We start from the raw sequence: 6,000 nt of genomic DNA, 5'->3' as shown, positions 1-6,000 counted from the left end.
TATAGTCAACTATAAAAGGAAAGCTCAAGAAGGAACAAAGTGTATCTCTGTTTTAGGGAGCAGTTCTTTGAATGCCATTTGACGATTTCCTTTTAATTAAAACTAATTTACTGAAAGGCTCTTTTTACAACTGTACTCGGTATGTATGAAGTGATAGTCAATGGGAATAATATATAGATGTAAAAACAAGCACAAGTTGCCCAGTCTATTACCAAAACAGGTGTATGTAGGATCGATGGAATGTTTTTTGTTTAATTTATTTTTTATTATTATAAAGAGTTTCTTTGAGCACAATTTCCATTGGTCCAGACAGCTTTGAGAGCCCTGTGACTCTTGCTAAGTGTGCTCTTTCCAGCTCAGTGTTTTTGTGTGCCGTGTGTAAAGTCAAGTAAACCCAGTTAAACAGAGACACTGGCATCTGTGAGGGCCCGGCGGCACACTCAGAGGTGCCTCCAGCATTTTAATGGCATGGTCAAATGCCAGAATGCTTTCATGCTTTTCCAATTCAAATTAATTATATAATAAGTAAGTAGGACTTTTTCCCTTTTGCTGTCCTCAACATAAAAATAATAAAGGGAGATTTTCCTTCAGACAGTTTTGTAGGAAATGTTTCAAAAGTTTCAGTGTGGATAAAAGACCAATGCCCAGTGTTTATCACTGTTGTATCAAGATTCAGGATACAGTTTGATGTCTGACAGCATGTTATGATAAACATTATTGCTGACAACGCTGTTTGTTTAATTGTACAGTATATACATGTTGAAAAAAATTCATATCTTTCAGAAGTGTGATATTTTTATTTTTATTTATATAATATATGCAGTAAATTTATATAATTTTAATTTATAGTTTATATAGTTTTAATTTATATAATATGTTTTCAATCCTGGGATTTAATTCACCCTGAGAATTCTCAAAAAATGGATAGGGTTGTGGTAACAGTGGCATGGCCCATCTGTCACAGGTGAAATCAAACTAATTTTTGAGGTGTGTTGAATCGGTTCTGTTTCTGCACTCATTTTTAACATCAATTTAGACAAAAGTCTAATGGATTATTGCACTGAATTTGAAACAGTTTTCCGACTGTTGATTTTAAGTCCTGAATTTAGGAACGCAGCCATTTCTAATCACCAGAATTACATTGCTTAGCAACTGGAAAATGAAGTTAAACAACAGCGCTCCGTATAGTTGGTCACACCAATAGCAGTGGAAAGAGTAAGATCTGAAATGATGTTAATCCAGCCCCTTCCCCTTATTCATAAAATTATTGAAATTTTCTTTGCATTTTTTTGATCGGTTCAAAATAAATGCTCGACTTCAAAATGACTTTTGCTTCAGTCAGAGCCCAAAACACTGTTACTGCTGTTCCCCACAAAGAAAGATATTTCAAAGAAATAATTATGTTAAGGGCTCCTGTAACATGTCAAACCATAAGAAATTGTTCATTAATGCCTTTTTTTATTATGATCAAGGATTAAATTATAGACCTTAAACCATGTAATATATACAGTACAGTACTCATAAGCTGCCAGAGCCTCCAACATCCCATAGGTCATTAGTACCAGAGTGTATTAGAGAACATAAAGCTCTTCCCCAGTTCTCCAGCTGCCTTAGAAAAGACAAGCACTTTTAAGATCCATATCCTTACAGATGTATTTGCTCATTTTTAAATAGGGTGTCCCTAAAATATAGAGCTAGTCACTGATTTGGGATTAGAAAAAAAAAGTAGTACTGTACTAGTGCATTTGCAAAACTCAAACCATCTTTCCAGTCGTCAGTATCTTGTTCAAGACCCCCAGTGTCTGAATGGGGGGTGAACATGCAGTTGTTCAGTGCGACCTGTCAAAATAGTTTTCAGGATCTTCGGTTTGTGCATAGACAACTTTAAAACTTTGATATATAAGAGAATGAAGATGCTAAAACATGCTAGCCACCTGCCATGATGAGCATAGCAAGGATGCTGTCACCAGCCAGCCTGGAGTGGAGTGGTCCTACAGGGTATAGTCTGCATTATGTATTCACATTTAGTCTCAGGTGCAACGTTTTATCCTGAGGCCAGCTTGGTCACATTTTCAGTGGGCGGCTAGATTAAAAACTGTATAGGTGGGAGCAAAATGATTTCCATGCTCATAGAGATCTGCTGCTTTGTTCTGTCAGATTCAATTACCTCACTTCTAATTAGGAGCTATAGAGAAGGCTAGGTTTGTGATCCGGACATCACACTGTGTCGCCTGCTGATAATTCATGGTGTCGCTATCAGAGCTGAACCACAAGCTCCCTCGATCTCAGCCAGTTAAAAGCAAGCCATGAAATCAGCAGTAGCTAGAGTCATTCTTGCTTGTTTGTTTTTGTGCACCTTTTTGCACCCTAAAGATTTAGTCAGACAGTTTCAATGCTGCCATTAAAGTAGGATTGCACTCAATTTTGTGTTAATTAAACATTTCTGGGACAGTTTGCTTTGCAGCAACAGTTTTGTCAATTCTATATTTGATTCAAATACGCAGTGGGAATAAAATTGTATTCCCTATGCATTCATTTTCTTAATGGGTTACATTATTTTAACTTACTTTCACAAAAGAGAAAAGAGTTGACATTTTGGACAGTACAGCGAAACCAACTGAATAGAAAATCTTGTGTCTATGTACAGTATTTAGATTTTTTTTTAAAGGATGTTTTCGGTAATATTTCACCATGATTGAGAACCAGTGAAAATGACACATTGGTTCTGCTCTTATGACAGTCTTGTCTTGTCTCTTGCACATGTATGATCATATTAGTCAAGAAAATTCTTTGTATTTTTGGCATGGTTCTTTTAATAGAACAGATTATATTTTAACTGTTAGCTCTATTTGACAGCACAAGTTGATACATATACCACTGTGACAAGACATACTGTATACTATGCATCAAGCTAAACTAATTACAAAAAGCCATGACAGTCATGTCACAGCCATTATTATGATTTAATACAGAATTTAAATGTATAGAATTAATAGTCCAAGCAAAAAAAATAGAACAAACACATTTTGTAACATGTTATTAACATATGTACTGAATACACTATATCATTCAACTCTTAGTTCATGCTTCTTTGTCTTATCAACATGCATCCTGTACTCATTCACTGTTTTTGGACATCACAGGAATTCTCACACAATCTCAGAGAAATGGAAGCACACTGGTATAAGTTCAGTAGCAGACAGGACTGCAATGGTCATTAACAACAGTAGTATGCTTATGACATACTGAATTGTTGAACAGTGCCTACAGCCAGAGACAGACTACTTGGTTGAGTCCATTTCTGTCACCTTGGGGTACGTTAGATTTTTTCCCCGCATCTGCTATAATACACAAAGGAAATGGTAAATTAATCAATGAAATACTAAGCATCAAAATAAACCACTTATAACTGCAACCTTGACAGAAATTGGTGCTGATTAATATTTGTAATCAACAGAATTAATCAATAGGGGATCTACTGTGAAAATCACAGGTTAATAGTGTATATGACACCAATGAAAACAATGCAACCTGTATGTCGCACTCGCCGCATGCTTTGTACCAGGTTACAGATGCTATGTTGTGGGATTCTGTCCATTTCCCCCTGTAGAGCCTGAACAAACATGTGCCATAGATGCTACATGTCATCCCTGACCACCCCCCAGATCTTCAGTGGGTCTCAGGTCTGGTGAGTTAGGAATCCACTGTGTACAGTAGGTGTCCCAGGAAACCCATTGTTACAAGAGCCGTTTGAGGATGTGAGTCCCACTGGAATGTTGTCACGTCAGGAGGAGTCTGTAGGAAGGGCAACGAGTGAGGTCCCAGCACCTGATCAATGTAGCACCTTGCCATCAGGCTGCCCTTAAAGTTGCTTCTGTAGCAACTAGACACTCCTACCCAAATCATCACCCTTGAACTTCCCTATCCATCTAGGCAAGATGTTGGCTCTTGGTCAGTCTATCATTGAGGAATGTGTGTGGCTGTATGGTGTGGCCGGGTTAGAGACTGCTGGCCATGAACAGCCCAAAGAAACAATGTGTTGACTTACAGTAATCCGGCCTCCCTCCAACAAAGGCATTGTTTTCTTCCTAACAGGGATATGTTGGGTTTTGTTGTTTTTCTTTTTCTGATTTTCATTAGGATTTATGTTCAACAGCTTCAATGACCTCATCACTTCTGCCCAATCTACTCTAACTACAGATGTGTTCTAGTGGTTCTGCAACAGTCAGAGTCACTCAAGTTTATTACTGTCACGAATGATCAATTAATCAAAATAATGCCATGTACTGTATAAGTAGAGTAATATATTTCTTTTGATATTCCGTATGTTCTGTATATTTACCAATGCTAGCAATAGTAAATAAAGCTGTTTTCTTGCCATTTTGTTATGATGAATGCCAAAATGAATAATCTCAGTGTGCATGAACATGTCAGCGTACTATGCACTAAAATTACTGTTATATTCTTTGGATGCTGTCCATGACAATGCCCAGCCACGTTGCCTGAATTTGTGTGATGGGCTGACCACACCATTCACCTGGCATGAACTCAATAGAGCACCTCTGGGATAGTGTGTGATCGTCAGGATCCATGATCATGTACAGTACACCTTCTGAGCTGTGTGCAGCACTCCCTGCTTAGTGGTACAGTATCTAATTTCCCAGAGAGAAATAAACGCTCTTGTGATATTGATGCCATGTCAGTTGTGAGCACTGCTATCAGCAAGTGTAGAACACATGAGCTGCACCCTTGGTATTTAACCTGTTTCAATTTGATAATAGGTTTGATTATTCATGTATAATAAGTGCTCCAGCACTTACTGTATTTCTGCCTAAAAACATAAATCAATCTAGATGGTGTTATATATTATCTGTATGTTAGAAGAGAAAGCATCATTCCTTACTCATATACAAATGCAGCATACCTCCTTGGTGGTGAACCCATACCCTTCCAATTTCAAGTCCAGAACTCTGAGCACCACCCCATGCTTGTTAATGACATTGTATATACTGTATAGTTTAAGGTGTAGCAAATAAATGAGCATATATTGGGGATGGAATCACTAACAATTACCAAATGTTTTAACTACAAAGTAAAAACATATGTTCTCCTGATTGAACTTTCAACAGGTATTTAGAAGATAATCATGATGACATACTGCGTAGATACAAATACCTTTGCATGTTGTGCTCTGCAAATCTCATGGTATCGCTAAAGTAGTTCACATTTTCTTCTTTTGACCTATGTATGATATTTGCTCTCAGAAAACCCAAAGATGAGCACGAGCATGGGCATAAATAAATTCTGGCAAGTTCAGTGTGTATTAGCTGCTGTTTTTGGATACTTATCACATATGCTAAGTCCTCTGGCCAGTTTGTCACACCCTTATAAAAATGCACCATCATGGGTCATAGTGAATGTGACAAGGTTTTAAACAGTACACAACTAGAAAGGACACCACTATCAGAAAATGAGTTAGGAGTGCTGTGCTAGTCATTTAGTAAGTCATTATTCTTATCATTGCTGTCTCTGAAATTATTTCAGGTCTCTCCATGCAAAGAATACTGTGTAATCAACTAAATGTATGGAAAGCTATCAAACTTTAAAAATGCACAGTGTTGAAATCTACACTGGTTTCAACAAGTAACCATAAAAATGATTTGAATTTGAAGTTTTGTCAAACACTTATCTTTTTGTGAAAAAGGTTTTTACTTTAAGTATTCCTGCTGTCAGTGACTGCAAGTAGTCCAGTCAACACAATGCATGGACCGTGTAACCATATAATGTCCAATAAAACACAATGGACAGATGGAAAAGACAGGTGTTGTTTTCTAAATGCGATATAGTCCACAGAATCCATATATATACAGGATGTACAGTGCAATATCATACCTCATACTCTTTATAATTCAGTTTTTGTACAAATGTATTACAATTCATCATATCTTCAGTAACTCTGAAGATTTTCTTTTAACTTCTGCATTTTAGCCTAGCAACTTG

The sequence above is a fragment of the Atractosteus spatula genome, chromosome 12 (assembly GCF_055471065.1).
Source record: "Atractosteus spatula isolate fAtrSpa1 chromosome 12, fAtrSpa1.hap1, whole genome shotgun sequence".
Classification (NCBI taxonomy): domain Eukaryota; kingdom Metazoa; phylum Chordata; class Actinopteri; order Semionotiformes; family Lepisosteidae; genus Atractosteus; species Atractosteus spatula.
The sequence above is the reverse complement of the archived record's forward strand: the minus strand, read 5'-3'. Positions refer to the sequence as shown.